Here is a 17,073-nt window from a genome sequence, read left to right on the forward strand (position 1 = left end):
TAGAATTCCTTAAGTGCTTTTTCTTTAGACTAAGATTTAGGTGCTTTAGAATTTTGCGACGCCTTTTTAAGTTTTAGTTTCTTTTTAAGTTATTTTCATTTGGGATTTAGTTTTCCTGTAAGCTTTAATATTTTTAGACGACTTTTACCTATGTATCAATTATCATTCCAATTAGTAATCTCAATTTGCGATTATAATTTTAAGTTAGTTGTAGTAATAAGGTTAGGTTAGTCAAGTATTTTTAAGTTTTATAAGTTTCTTTTATTTTTCCGTCACCTTTTATTTTTCAACCATTTTTATTTTTCGACCTTTTTCGACGAACTCTTTTTCTTTCTTATTTCTCGCTATTCTAGTTTTAGGACATAGATTTTTATTCTACTTCTTATCTAAATTTCTTAAAATTACGAAAATTTATTTTAAGTGGTTAAATTAATAGACATCAAAATTTTCTGGTTCGTAGTAATAGTTGGATTTGTACGTGGACCGGGTTATTGGAGCCAAACAGTCCTCAATTATATTGAGACCAAACGAATCCTGCCCCTCTGCTGCATCTTTTGGCTATTCGAAACGTGGGCAAAATCAGAAAAGTCTATTGATTGGATAACTTATTATAATTTTTCTTTCCTTTTAAAAACTAATAGGATATTCAGTGAATGCACCGAGCAAGACGTTCACCACCTTTTGTACGTTCACCACCTGTAACTAGATCAAGACATTTAGCAAATATAACCGCCGTTGATTTTTCTTTAGAATCGTCATCCAGTCGACCAAGTACTTCAGTTCAAATTTCCGATAATCCATTTTTTGAACCCGACCTCACAATTGAGAATCCGAAGAATATTCAGGAACGGTTCGTAGATCCTGAACCATTAAACTTTCCTCCGGAGCCACCAATCATTCAAACAGAGATTGTTGAGGAACGAACCATTAAATCAGAATCCTCTAGTGATTCCGATTCAACAAATTCAATTATGGAGAATCTGGAACCTTTAAGTATGGAAGACCGAATGAGAGCTAAACGCACTGGCCAAGGTCACGCAATTACTCATCCAGACATTAATGCGCCAGATTATGAAATCAAAGGACAAATTCTACACATGGTGACTAATCAATGCCAATTTAGTGGTGCGCCGAAGGAAGATCCAAATGAACATCTACGTACCTTTAATAGGATCTGCACACTATTTAAAATCCGAGAAGTGGAGGATGAACAGATATATCTCATGTTATTTCCCTGGACTTTAAAGGGAGAAGCCAAAGATTGGTTGGAATCGTTACCTGAAGGGGCGATTGATACATGGGATGTTTTAGTTGACAAATTTCTTAAACAATTATTTCCTGCATCTAAAGCCGTAAGACTTCAAGCAGAAATTGTTACGTTCAGACAGAAACCGAATGAAACTCTATATGAGGCATGGACAAGATATGGAAAGTTGTTAAGAGGATGTTCGCAACATGGTTTAGACACCTGTCAAATAGTACAAATATTCTACCAAGGATGCGACATCACTACAAGAAAAGACATAGATATAGCAGCTGGTGGTTCTATTATGAAGAAAACCGAAACTGATGCTTACAAAATTATTGATAACACTGCTTCCCACTCACATGAGTGGCACCAAGAAAAAGATATCATTAGATCATCTAAAGTAGCTAGAGCCGATTCTAGCCATGACTTAGATTCCATTTCCGCAAAGATAGATGCTGTGGAGAGACGAATGGAAAAGATGACTAAGGATATTCACTCAATACGAATTAGTTGTGAGCAGTGTGGAGGACCACATTTGACAAAAGATTGTCTGAGTATTGAATTAACAATGGAACAAAGAGAGAATATTTCATACATAAACCAAAGGCCTGGAAATAATTATCAGAATAATTATCAACCGCCAAGACCGATTTACAATCAAAACCAGAATTATAACCAAAATATTCCATACAACAACCAACAAGGTCCTAGCAATCAACAAGTATCCAATAATACTTACAATCAGCAAAGACCGAATTTTCAAAACAAACCACCACAACAAACCGATGATAAAAAGCCGAATTTAGAAGATATGATGACAAAGCTAGTTGAAACTCAAACACAGTTTTTCACATCTCAGAAACAAACCAATGAACAAAATGCTCAAGCATTTAGAAATCAACAAGCTTCTATTCAAAATCTGGAACAAGAAGTAAGTAACCTAGCAAGGTTAATAGGTGAAAGAAAACCGGGAAGTCTACCTAGTGATACAAATGCTAACCCCCGGAATGAAACAGCTAAAGCCATTACCACAAGAAGTGGTACAACACTTAAACCACCTGAAATACCTGTAACTTCTGATGAAGCCATTCCTACTCCACAAGAACCACAACCTGATCAAGATAAGGAAAAAGAACCGGTAGTTGAAAAGGTTAATGAAGATAACACAGTTAAGGATAAACCTTATGTTAAACTATACCAACCACCACTTCCTTACCCGAGTAAAATGAAGAAAGAGAAACTTGAAGCCGAGCAATCCAAATTCTTGGATATGTTTAAACAGATAAATGTAAATCTTCCTTTCATTGATGTGATTTCAGGAATGCCTAGATATGCTAAATTCTTGAAAGATCTAATCTCAAATAGAAAGAAAATGGAAGAACTCTCGGCTGTTACTATGAATGCTAATTGTTCAGCAGTGCTGTTGAATAAGATACCAGAAAAACTATCTGATCCAGGAAGTTTCACAATTCCATGTTTTCTGGGTAGTCTTAGTTCAATAGAAGCATTGGCAGACTTAGGTGCTAGTATAAATCTAATGCCGTATTCACTATACACTAAACTAGACCTTGGAGAATTGAAACCAACCAGAATAAGCATACAACTAGCCGATAGATCAATAAAATATCCTAGAGGGATAATGGAGAACATGCTAGTTAAAGTTGGTACTTTAGTATTTCCAGTAGATTTTGTTGTTTTGGACATGGAAGAAGATTCTCAAGTTCCTCTCATATTAGGAAGACCATTCTTAAACACGGCTAAAGCAATGATAGACGTGTTCGGTAAGAAACTGACCCTAAGTATAGAGGATGAGAGTGTTACCTTTTCAGTTGATAGAGCAATGCAACAACCACAATCTGCAGATGATACATGTTATTATATTCAAACTATAGATGCACATGCAGAATTATTAGAAGAATTTCCATAATTACAAGGAACTGGAGAATGTTCTTTAGGAGAAGGTAATGAACCAATTGATGAAGCTGAAATGTTAGCTACACTTATAGCTAATGGATATGAACCAACAACAGAAGAAATTCAAATGCTAAAAGAAGAAGACAGATATCGATATAAATCATCGATAGAAGAACCACCGAAATTAGAGTTAAAGCCACTTCCAAACCATTTGGAATACGCTTATTTACATGGTGAATCTGAATTACCTGTAATAATATCATCTTCTCTTACTGAAAATGAGAAATCACAACTCATTTCTGTGTTGAAAGCTCATAAACCAGCCATTGCATGGAAGATTCATGATATTAAAGGAATAAGTCCTTCGTATTGCACACATAAAATCCTTATAGAAGAAGGTCATAAAACGTATGTGCAACGCCAACGAAGACTAAATCCTAATATGCAAGATGTAGTTAAGAAAGAGATTATTAAACTGCTAGATGCAGGTTTAATTTATCCAATCTCTGATAGTCCATGGGTAAGCCCAGTTCAATGCGTGCCTAAGAAGGGTGGCATGACTGTCATTACAAATGAGAAAAATGAGCTTATTCCTACTAGAACTATAACAGGATGGCGTGTGTGTATTGATTATAGAAAATTAAATGACGCCACCAGAAAAGATCACTTTCCCTTACCTTTCATAGATCAAATGTTGGAAAGATTAGCCGGAAATAGTTACTATTATTTTCTAGATGGATTTTCCGGATATTTTCAAATTCCAATAGCACCCGAGGACCAAGAGAAAACCACATTCACGTGCCCCTATGGTACTTTTGCTTACAAACGCATGTCATTTGGACTTTGTAACGCCCCTGCAACCTTTCAAAGGTGTATGATGGCAATTTTTCACGACATGATAGAAGAATGCATGGAAGTATTCATGGATGACTTTTCAGTCTTCGGTGATACATTTGAATCATGTCTAGTTAATCTGGAACGAATGCTTCTTAGATGCGAACAATCAAATCTAGTACTTAATTGGGAGAAATGCCATTTCATGGTTAAAGAAGGCATCGTTCTTGGACATAAAATTTCAAAAGAAGGAATTGAAGTGGATAGAGCTAAAGTAGATGTAATTGCTAAACTTCCACATCCCACCAATGTTAGAGGAGTTAGGAGTTTTTTAGGGCATGCCGGTTTTTACCGACGTTTCATAAAAGATTTTTCTAAGATTGCCACTCCTATGAATAAACTCCTAGAAAAGGATGCGCCATTCATCTTTTCAGATGAGTGTATCAAATCTTTTAATATTCTTAAAGAGAAACTCACTAATGCGCCGATCATGATAACGCCAAATTGGAATCTACCATTTGAACTCATGTGCGATGCAAGTGATTTTGCAATTTGAGCCGTTTTAGGACAAAGGATTGAAAAACGATTTCAACCTATATATTATGCTAGTAAGACGTTACAAGGAGCACAAACGAACTATACAACTACTGAAAAAGAACTCCTTGTTATTGTCTTTGCTTTTGACAAATTTCGATCATATCTCGTTCTAGCAAAAACGGTGGTCTATACCGACCATTCTGCTCTTAGATACCTATTTTCAAAACAAGATGCTAAACCAAGATTAATCCGTTGGATCTTACTCTTACAAGAGTTTGATATTGAAATCCGAGACAAAAAGGGAGCAGAAAATCTCGCCGCTGATCATCTTTCTCGTCTTGAAAATCCCGAATTAGAAGTTCTAAATGAATCAGCCATACAAGACAACTTTCCTGATGAATATCTATTGAAAATAGATTATAAAGAAATCCCATGGTTTGCAGACTATGCAAACTACTTGGTTTGTGGATTCCTTGAAAAAGGATTATCGTACCAAAGACGAAAGAAATTCTTCAGTGATATAAAACACTATTTCTGGGAAGATCCACATCTGTTTAAAAGTTATCCCGATGGAATAATACGCCGATGTGTATTTGGAGATGAAGCTAGTAAAATATTAAACCATTGTCACACAGGACCAACAGGAGGGCATTATGGGCCTCAACTAACAGCAAGAAAAGTTTATGAAGCTGGATTCTATTGGCCTACAATTTACAAAGACGCACACCTTCTTTGCAAATCCTGTGATGCATGTCAAAGGGCCGGAAAAATAAGTCAACGTGATGAAATGCCACAAAATGTCATCCAAGTATGTGAAGTATTTGACATTTGGGGTATTGACTTTATGGGTCCATTTCCAAAATCTCATAATAATCTATATATACTCGTAGCCATTGATTATGTATCTAAATGGGCGGAAGCACAAGCTCTTCCAACTAACGATGCACGAGTTGTAGTCAACTTTTTAAAACGTCTTTTTGCAAGGTTTGGAACACCGAAAGCTTTAATAAGTGATCGGGGTACTCATTTCTGTAATAATCAACTTGTGAAAGTTCTTAAAAGATATGGAGTAACTCATAAAATCTCCACCGCATATCATCCACAAACAAGTGGACAAGTTGAAAATACCAACCGAGCTTTAAAACGTATTCTAGAGAAAACCGTAGGATCAAATCCGAAGGAATGGTCCATTAAATTGGAGGATGCACTCTGGGCTTTTAGAACAGCCTACAAAACTCCAATTGGAACCACACCTTTTAGACTTGTTTATGGAAAAGCATGTCATCTTCCAGTAGAAATTGAACACAAAGCATTTTGGGCTTTGAAGACATGTAATCTTGATTTACATGAAGCCGGACGTTTACGATTAAGTCAACTAAACGAATTAGAAGAATTAAGACATGAAGCATACGATAATTCGTTAATCTATAAAGAAAGAACGAAGAAATGGCATGATAAAAGAATCAGAAGTTCAAAAGAATTTAAAGAAGGAGACAGAGTTCTTCTTTTCAATTCACGATTCAAGCTATTTCCTGGAAAATTGAAATCAAGATGGTCTGGACCATTCATAGTCAAAAGAGTTTTCCCATACGGAACGATAGAATTAATAAATTCAAAAGGGATTGAATTTAAAGTTAATGGTCACAGAGTTAAACACTACATACATGGTCCGATGGAAGTCGACAACGAAGTTAATCACAATTTCGACACCACAGCTAACTAAGTGTGGGGAGAATCAAGTCTTTAAAAGATAATATGTATTTCTGTTAGAGTTAGATTGTCTGTTTTCGTGTAGTTCTCGAAAATGGAACCCGAATGGTCTTTCCCTAGCAGACCCTAAAGAACTAGTCTTCTCCCCCCATTCTGAATTTTTATTTTTTTAGGTTTTTACGAAATGAAGACTGCCTGTGAACTAAACCATGGTCTAATGCTACACGCTTTGATCACTAAACGTAATAATGACATACTACCGAGTGAATTAGTATCAGTAATCAGAGAAAGAATGGACGGAGTTAGAAAAGAATCCAGATGCGAAGATAATAAGTTACAATTTGGTAAAGGAAAATCAAAATCCGCAGCGAAAAGAAGAGCACGACACCTAGAACGATGTCACAAATGCGGAAAATGGTCACATGGAGGTAAATGTTCAAATAATCAAACCTATTCAAATACCGAATTTGTTACTTTATGCAGAGACGGACCGTTCATATGTTTAGAAGAAAAGACACTGAATGCTCGAGGTTACGCCTATGTAGCCATGGAAAACCAATTAAACCGACTATCTTATGAATGGGATAGATCATATAACTAAGAAATCTATTTCACAGGTATGTCTGTACAGTTTTTATTTTTATTTTTATTTTTAACCTTTTGATAATAAACGCTAATTTGTTCGCTAAAAAGTATTAAATTGGTATTGAATAAAATTAGGTTTGGCGACCGAAATTATTGATATCATTCAAAAATTTATTACATCACTGCGAAATTTAACGTTTATTCTTAAGGTATAAATATCTTTAATCAATCAACACAAAATATTTCAAAAATTCGTCATGAGTTAAATTAGGTTTTGGAACCGAAATTACTTTACCGAAAAGAGGGGCGCATATTTTTGATAATATTTGATTGATTAAAGTGGGATAAAAAGCCAAAAAGATTTTTAATTTTATTTTTACCATGTTTTTAAAATTAACATATAAATCTTAAATTAATATTGTAAACTTTGTAAAAACAATATATTTAAAATTGTAAACATTTGAAAAATTAATATAAGCTTGGTGTGAATTTATAATATGAATTTTTAAATTAAGTTTGGTGTGAATTTTTAAAATATGAATTTTTAATTTTATGCATTTCAAATTTTAAGTTTGGTGTAAATTTTTAATATTAATTTTGAATTTTATATTTAAGTTGTGTGAATTTAAAAACAAAAATTTACTTTATCTCATTAAGTTAAAAATATGATTTTTAAAATTCGTCGTAAGTTGAAGACTAGGTCTTTGAACCGAAATTGCTTTACCCAAGGGAGGGACGAGAACTTTTATTATCATTATTTTTAATCTTATTGATTTAAAGTATGCCAAAAACATTAAAAAACCCAAAAATCTTAGCTTTTAATACAATCGCTACAAAAAGACAAATTTTAAAATTTTATCGAAGGACGGACTAGGACATCGATCCGAAACGACCTCGTCCTAAATAACAAGGGAAACAAAATTTTAAAATTAAGTACTTAATTGTTTTATAAGTTAATGATTATATAAAAAAAAAAAAATAGCAAACTCCGCGACTCGCGGAGTTTGAAGAGTAAATCACCGCGAGTCGCGGAGGGGTCGGATTACAGAAAAAAAATAAGAGCTGAAACAGCTCAGTCTACACAAAACCCACAGAAGAAAAAAATACTGCGAAAACCCACGAAAAAACCCGAGAAAAAACCCCCAAAATCACAATTTTTAACCGTTAATCACCAAATCTTTTACTAAAATCATGTTGAGAATGATGCTATCTAGGAATTACTCAAGAAAAACGGTAAATTTCTACACCTAAACACCATTTAATCCGAAATTTGGTGTTCTTGAGCAATTTTTTTTCCCAATTTGATTTTGATGCTTTTTAGTGTAATTATGATTAAATTGTTTATGTATTATGCTTGTATAACCTAGATTGATGCTGTTTAACATGATTAGAAGCCTTAAACTTCAAATTTAGAGTAATCTAGGGTTTGTGTTCTTGAGCAAATTTGGGGCTTTTTGATATAAACAGGTTATGGCCAATTTTTGTCATGAATTATTGTTAAATTAAGTAGTGTAACATGTTTAGGTAGTTAAATGATCCAAACTTTGAGCCTAAACATGATTTTGAAAAATAAAGTGGACTTTTTCAAGTCTAAAATTCATGAACTTGATTTTTGAAAGATAATGCCATTTGAAACTTGTTTAATTGCTAGTAATGATTATTTTGACATGTTATTTGAGTTGAATGCTTATGAACTTGGCGAACATTTTCGTATATGCTTATTTGAAAAAGTGTAGATTTGAAGAAAATATGAAAATAAGCTTAAGTTTGATATAAATTGATCAGGTCATTGTAATTATTTTGATTGATGATTTGGCTGACACTAATGCATATTTGGATGCACAAAAAATTGTGTTTGATGTGTTTTGCAGACTGAAAGGGGTGAATCTTCATCCCAAGCCCGCAATGCTCCTGCTGAGAATGTGGAACAACAGGAGGTGGATAACTACTACAAGCAGGATATACCTCATCCAGTCATGACCTTTTCTGATATGCACTTGGAAGAGTTGCACCCGAACCTGAGATTTGATAGACTTTTGATAGATTATCCAAAATATCAAAGGGGTTTGCATACTCTTCATTCTAAGGTTGTTGAGGCACCGAGGGTCATAGAATGGGGACCCTTAGAAGCTGTAGAATTGGCCGGGCCAATTAGAGAATTACTTGTACAGAGGTATGGTAATTCTACTTTTAATGACTGGGTACGTTTATTCACCATGCGTAGACCTGTATATAAAGTATGGTGTGAAGAATTGTTATGTAGTATAGAGTTGAATGATCGGGTAGCTAGTTTAACCGATCGTTCTTTTATTAGATTTTTGTTAGGCGGTTCGATGCGCCACATGTCTTTACTGGACATGGCTCAGGCTTTACGTATATATACGCCTGAGGAGTTAGCATCTGCCGATTGTAGAGGGTTGATACTAAACGGTAGAAAGATAGATGAAAATTTTGATACACACGGTGTGTGGAGTCAAATGACAAGCCATCACCGTTTCAAAGGGGGAAATTACTCTTATTTGGATATAGATAGAGCCGAATTAAGAGTGATTCATAGGTTTTTAGCTAATTCGATTACACAAAGGGGTAAGAACAAGGAAAAAGTAAATGAACAGGATTTGTTTTACCATATGTGTATTCGAGACCCACAAAGCGCTGTAAGTATACCATATTGTGTGGGTTATTATTTATCAGCTATGGTTCGGGGGATGCGACCGCATAGCATAATAGAAGGTGGTATTTTTATTACTTTGATTGGTGAATATCTCGGTGTGGATATAAGTCGGGGGGGGGGGGATTATTAGTAGAAGAACCAGAACCCCGCGATACTATAGGTTTAAATGTATACTATGGTGCGAAAGTTTTGAAGAGGCGAAATAACGCCGCAGTACAATACCATGGTAGACATCCACAGGTTGAGAGAAACCAACAGCAAGGTAATGTAGGAGGGGGGAATGAGATGCAAGAAATGCAAAGGTTTATAGCTTCTCAGGAATACGAAAATGCTAGACAGAGAGCATTTGAAGATTGGCAAGTTCATCAGAACCAAATCATAGCTCATTGCCAACATATAGGTAGAAACTATATTCCTACACCTTAACCCATCTTCCCTCCCTGGTCTATAGAGATGCAGCCACCGTATCCTACGTATGACCCTGCCGAAGCATTCTATAGCACCTATGGTTATGCCTGGAACCCCTATTGGTACCAATATCATCCTTAGTTTACTTATTATTATTTTTTTTATTTTGTAATTCGTAATTATTGATACCTTTAATACTTTTGTTAATATTGCAATCATTTTTATAATTATCTAACTTTTATTCTTAGATTTTAATAATTTTTGAATGTGGAGTAATATACCAAACTTCAAAAATATGTATATATGTTTGCAGTTTATCTTATGTACACAACAGGGAAACTCCGCAAAGACTGGCATTAAGTTCAGCAAAAGCAACTAATTTTGACGACAAGATGCAAAATATATGTGAAATAACAACAAGACGGAATGAACAAATGATGTGCACCATTTATCATTCAGCAAACAAACGCCAATATATTTGGAAACTTTGGTAAAAATTTAATCATTTTCACACAAATCACCCTCAATAATTTAAATAATTACTGAATTCTTGCAAATGAGGGCATTGCAAGATCTTAAGTGTGGGAAGGGGTTAAATTCTTTCGGATTTTAAAATTTTTTACTTTATACACTTGGTTACCATTAAAAATACTAGTAAAGCAGTAGTTGTATTAGAATCTAGTGCTCTCTGATAATAAAGAACAACCCTAGTCTTATATACTGACTACCCAATTCTAGTAAAATTTTTCAAAATTTTCAATTAAATGAACTCAAAATCATGTTTATACATATTTATGAACGATAAAACTAGGTTTTAACACCGAAATTATTGTTACCTCGGAAAGGACATAAATTGAGAAACAAACCAAAATGTTAAAATTCATTTAAAATGGAATAGAGGACGATAAAAAGGAAAATAAAAGCCAAGTGTGGGAAAATTTACCAAGTTATCTTAAACATATGTCACATATATCTGTAACAAATAACTGAAAATACTTTTGCTTTGGATTAACTAAACTGTTTTACCCAATGAAAGAAAAGAAGAGATGGATCTACACGATGAATCAATTCCATCATTAAAAGGAAGTAAAGTCTTCCGAAAAAGAAACGCGCTTCTTGATTTAGGTCATGAAGTTGTCGTCCAGACCAGCTGTAGGTTGACGAAAAATCTAGAAAAGTCATCACTAAAATCAGCAGGAAATCCACGGACCTCAGCATTAAACAGGGTCGCCAAGTGGTCAGATTTATCCTAACCATGAGAAGGATTTATCTCGTACAATGGGGGGGCGCCATGCAAATTAGCTGGATAAGACTAATGAATCAGATCCCCAGAAAGGATAATCTCCTTAAAGATTAAAAATCAGCTTTTAAGACTGATATTATTCAATCCTAGAGATTGACCTTAAAGATTGAGAATTACAAACTCATGGAATTCAATGATATCTAAACTCGAGCTTGAACGAGAAAATATTTTGATCAAAATTACAAAACGATTTGTTTTCTGAAAACCCTATTTTCAATGCGTTCATTACCATTGAACGTAAAATCCTAGGAATTCACCTGGAATTCATTAGGTCACCTGAACCAAATCGGGTGTCAACCGTAAGAACGGTGGTTGCATAGCATGGTCAAAGACAAGACCTTGTGCCAGACTGAAAAATCATAGGATGATCTTTACTATTGCTCCTACAAAGGATAGTAATAGCATCCGACACGTTTATAGACCATAATCAAAAGCATGTCACGGGACATTGCCTTAACAGTTGCTTGTTCATCACTTTCCTTTACAACCGGACGGTAGTTTGCCGAAAGGTAATATACGGGACAAGTAAACTGGACGTGTTGCTTTCCTAATACAAGGTTAGCAAGTGGGTAACACAAAACCACAAGTGTTGAGCTAAAATTTTCAAATCTGAAACCCACACAACCCACAAAAATATTTTGCAAACACCGGTGAAGGGTTATTCCGGAAAACTTATCTAGGGTAAAAGCTAGATTGAATTTTCAAAAGATCAAATATTTTCATAAAGATCCAATTTCCTTAAGGATCTACATTTTCATAGTCATGTGGGACTGTAAACCGCCTTTCAAATGTGCACTTTGCTTTGGAAACCGAAAGTAAATCGGCTATTTGATTGCAAGTGTCGTTGACCTAAACCCGAGGCAACTGTGGATGACACACCCACCTTTAACCATGGTTCTATCGTTACTTTCATTGTTTATACCACCATATCAAAATCACTGATGTACAAAGTGTGATGAATAAAAAAGTGATTCATGTATGTTTTTATTTCAAGTTCTGTATTGCTTGAGGACAAGCAACGCTCAAGTGTGGGGATATTTGATAAGGCTAAAAAGGAACATATATTTCATAGCAATATCCCTCCTAAATAATAGGTTTTCATATGTAATTGTACTATATTTTCATTGTAATTGTTTAAATAAATAAGTGCGAAGACAAAAGGCGAAAACGAAGATTAGAAGACACAAACGTCCAAAAAGCTCAAATGTTCAAGATACAATTCAAAAGGTTCAATTTATTGATGAAAAACGTCTAAAAATGACAAGAGTACAAGTTACAAAACGCAAAGTACAAGATATTAAATTGTACGCAAGGACGTTCGAAAATCCGAAACCGGGACCAGAGTCAACTCTCAACGCTCGACGCAACGGACTAAAAATTACAAATTAACTATGTATATAAATATAATATAATATATAATTAATTATATTAATTATATATATATATTATATATATATTATAAACCGTCGGTAAACAAAGAGCCAAACTCCTCTGAGCTGTAAAAGCAAACTCCGCGACTCGCGGAGTTTGAAGGCCAAAAAGGCCGCGAGTCGCGGAGCCCCCAGTTTTGAAACTCCCTATAAAGCAAACCGAATTCTGATCATTTTCATCCATCTTTTTCTTCTTCTCTCATATATACGTAAAATATATATATATAATTTATATTTTAATTTTAATTTTAATTATAATTCTAATAATAAGGGTATGTTAGCAAATGTTGTAAGGGTGTAAGTCGAAATTCTGTCCGTGTAACGCTACGCTATTTTTAATCATTGTAAGTTATGTTCAACCTTTTTATATTAATGTCTCGTAGCTAAGTTATTATTATGCTTATTTAAAACGAAGTAATCATGATGTTGGGCTAATTACTAAAATTGGGTAATTGGGCTTTGTACCATAATTGGGGTTTGGACAAAAGAACGACACTTGTGAAAATTAGACTATGAGCTATTAATGGGCTTTATATTTGTTTAACTAAATGATAGTTTGTTAATGTTAATATAAAGATTTACAATTGGGCGTCCCTATAAATTACCATATACACTCAATCGGACACGATGGGCGGGGTATTTATATGTACGAATAATCGTTCATTTAACCGGACACGGGAATGGATTAATAGCCACTAGAATAATTAAAACAGGGGTGAAATTATGTACAAAGGACACTTGGTATAATTGATAACAAAATATTAAAACCTTGGGTTACACTCAGTCGACATCCTGGTGTAATTATTAAACAAAGTATTAAAATCTTGTTAAAGTTTAAGTCCCCAATTAGTTGGAATATTTAACTTCGGGTATAAGGATAATTTGACGAGGACACTCGCACTTTATATTTATGACTGATGGACTGTTATGGACAAAAACCAGACGGACATATTAAATAATCCAGGACAAAGGACAATTAACCAATGGTCATAAAACTAAAATCAACACGTCAAACATCATAATTATGGAAGTTTAAATAAGCATAATTCTTTTATTTCATATTTAATTTTCTTTATTTTATATTTAATTGCACTTCTAATTATCGCATTTTTATTGTTATTGTATTGCACTTTTAATTATCATACTTTTTAATTATCGCAAGTTTATTTTATCGCACTTTTATTATTCGCAATTTCATTATCGTTATTTACTTCATGCTTTAATTTAATTCTTGTATTTATTTTTAATATTTTACATTTGGTTTTAACTGCGACTAAAGTTTTAAAATCGACAAACCGGTCATTAAACGGTAAAAACCCCCCCTTTATAATAATAATATTACTTATATATATATTTGTATTTTTATAAAAGTAAACTAATATAGCGTTGAGCTTTGTTTAAAAAAGATTCCCTGTGAAACGAACCGGACTTACTAAAAACTACACTACTGTACGATTAGGTACACTGCCTATAAGTGTTGTAGCAAGGTTTAAGTATATCCATTCTATAAATAAATAAATATCTTGTGTAAAATTGTATCGTATTTAATAGTGTTTCGTTGTAAAATTTAATACTATTTCGTACCCCCACGCTACCACATCAACCACCCATTAATGGCCATGACTAATCATAAATCACTAAAAGCTAGTGATTAGAGTCTACTAACACCAACTAACACAATTGATGGGTATTTCATAACCATCTCACCCAACTAGGTCAACCATTACCCATTTGACCCGTTTTAACAATTAGACTTACAATTTTAGTCAAACATAACCCATTAACACTCTTTCATCATTTTACAAGTGTATTAGTGACTAATAACACAATTAACACTTACAAACCCCAATTTACATGACCAAACCCTAGATCAACACCATTTGGGTTTCCTTACACCAAATTAACCCAAATTCACCCCTTTAAGTCCCCAAATGGATCTTACAAGTCTCAAATGGCCAAACCCTAGCCATAATCAACTAAAACTTAAAACACGGAGTTAAGACTTACCAACACTATCCACTCGTAGCTAAGAACAAGGAGAACAATTTTACTTCTTGCTCCAAAGATCAAATCTCAAATCTTCACTCTCAGATCTCACTTTGAATCTAAATGGGTTTTGTGTTTTGAGAGGAAATAGAGAAAGAAAATGGAAAAGAAATGAATAAAAATGGATAAGTGGCTGAGATTTAAAGTCCCAATCAGATCCACACGCGAAAAGACGAATATACCCTCAAATTAACCCCTTTTAAAACTAAAATCCGGAGTCAGACTGGCAGTAAGGTCACCGCGCGACCACTTCTAGCCGCGGCGTGGCGTTTCACAGGATTTTTGAGCTGTTTTGATCGACTCCTGATTTTGATTTGTGTTACGTGTCGCGGCGCGACACTCACCCTCCGCGGCGCGGTAATACGCCTGAACTAACCAGTTTTGACTATTTTAAATCAACAATTATTTATACGACATGTACACTTCGTTCCCGCTTTATATATTTACCTAGACTTCACTACGTAGTCTCACATGACTTAATACACTCCTAAACCATATGTATACTCATACACACATACATTCTCATGCGTAATATATATATACATATCTCGTATACATCAAATTAACTCTTTAAATCATTTAATCACGTAAACAAACGAATTATCAACATACTAACGATTAAACATGTACCTTAATTCACGTATGGGAAAAATGGGATGTTACACAAAGCACAAAAGCAAGTCAAAAAAGTCGGGTCGTTACGTTACCCACTTGTTAATGAAAATTTCGTCCCGAAATTTTAAGCTGAGGTAGATGTTAAAGTTGTGAAGAGGTGAGGATATTTCTGCTTCATCTGATCCTCTCGCTCCCAATTAAACTCAGGTCCTCATTTCACATTCCATCAGACTCGAACGATCAAAATCTTGTTGCGTTTCAAGGTCTTGACCTCACGGTCCATAATTTCGACAGGTTCTTCCACGAAATGGAGTTTGTCGTCAATCGTAAGCTCCTCGAGAGGTATGACGAGTTCTGGTTCGGCAAGACATTTCTTCAGATTTGACACGTGGAAAGTGGGGTGAACAGCACTCAACTGAGTCGGAAGATCCAAACGGTAAGCAACGGGTCCAACACGCTCCAAGACTTCAAAAGGACCAATATATAGCGGATTCAACTTCCCACGCTTTCCGAAATGGATTACACCTTTCCAAGGTGCGACTTTCAACATAACGCGGTCGCTAATTTGAAATTCGCAATATCCACATTTAAGGTCGGCATAGCTCTTTTGACGATCACGGGCCGTCTTGAGCCTCACTTGAATTTGGACAATCTTCTCGGTTGTTTCATGGACAAGTTCGGGACCGGTGAGTTGCTTTTCACCTACTTCGGCCCAATAGATAGGAGAACAACATTTACGGCCATACAATGCTTCAAAAGGTGCGGCCTTAATGCCTGCGTGATAGCTGTTGTTGTGAGAGAATTCGGCTAAAGGCAAATGTCTCTCCTAAGTTTTCCCGAAATCAATAACACATGCACGTAACATGTCCTCCAGGGTTTGAATCATGCACTCGCTCTGTCCGTCAGTTTGAGGGTGATACGCAGTACTCATATCTAGACATGTACCCAAGGCTTCTTGTATAGAACGCCAAAATCTGGAAGCGAAACGGGTATCGCGATCTGAGATAATTGATAAGGGTACACCGTGACGAGATACAATCTCCTTTATGTATAACTGCGCCAGTCTCTCCATCGTATCAGTTTCCTTCATGGCTAGGAAGTGTGCAGATTTGGTAAGACGGTCAAAGATAACCCAGATGGTATCATAACCACCTACCCTCTTCGGTAGCTTCGTGATGAAGTCCATTGTTATTCCTTCCCACTTCCATTGCGGGATTTCGGGTTGTTGAAGTAACCCAGACGGCTTCTGATGTTTGGCTTTGATCTTAGAACAAGTTAAACACTTTCCAACATATGCTGCAACATCCCTTTTGAGGTTAGGCCACCAATATTGAACCTTATGGTCGTGGTACATCTTACCAGCTCCTGGATGAATCGAATACCTTGACTTATGGGCTTCATCTAGAATAAGGCTCCGTAAATCTCCATAACTAGGCACCCAGATTCTTCCGGCAAAGTATCGGAGTCCAGTCTCCTTGACCTCAAATCGAGAAACGAGAATGTTCAAGTGCTCTTGAGAAATATTCTCCTCCTTGAGAGCCTCTTCTTGAGCTACGCGGATTTGGCTGTTGAGATTTATCTGAATGGTGATATTCAAGGCACGGATACGAAGGGGTACCGTTCTCTCCTTTCGGCTCAAGGCATCGGCTACAACATTTGCCTTACCAGGGTGGTAGCGAAGTTCACAATCATAGTCGTTCAACGTCTCAATCCATCGACGCTGTCTCATGTTCAGTTGCTTTTGATCAAAGATGTGTTGGAGGCTTTT

This window comes from Rutidosis leptorrhynchoides, chromosome 3, assembly GCF_046630445.1.
Source record: "Rutidosis leptorrhynchoides isolate AG116_Rl617_1_P2 chromosome 3, CSIRO_AGI_Rlap_v1, whole genome shotgun sequence".
Lineage (NCBI taxonomy): Eukaryota > Viridiplantae > Streptophyta > Magnoliopsida > Asterales > Asteraceae > Rutidosis > Rutidosis leptorrhynchoides.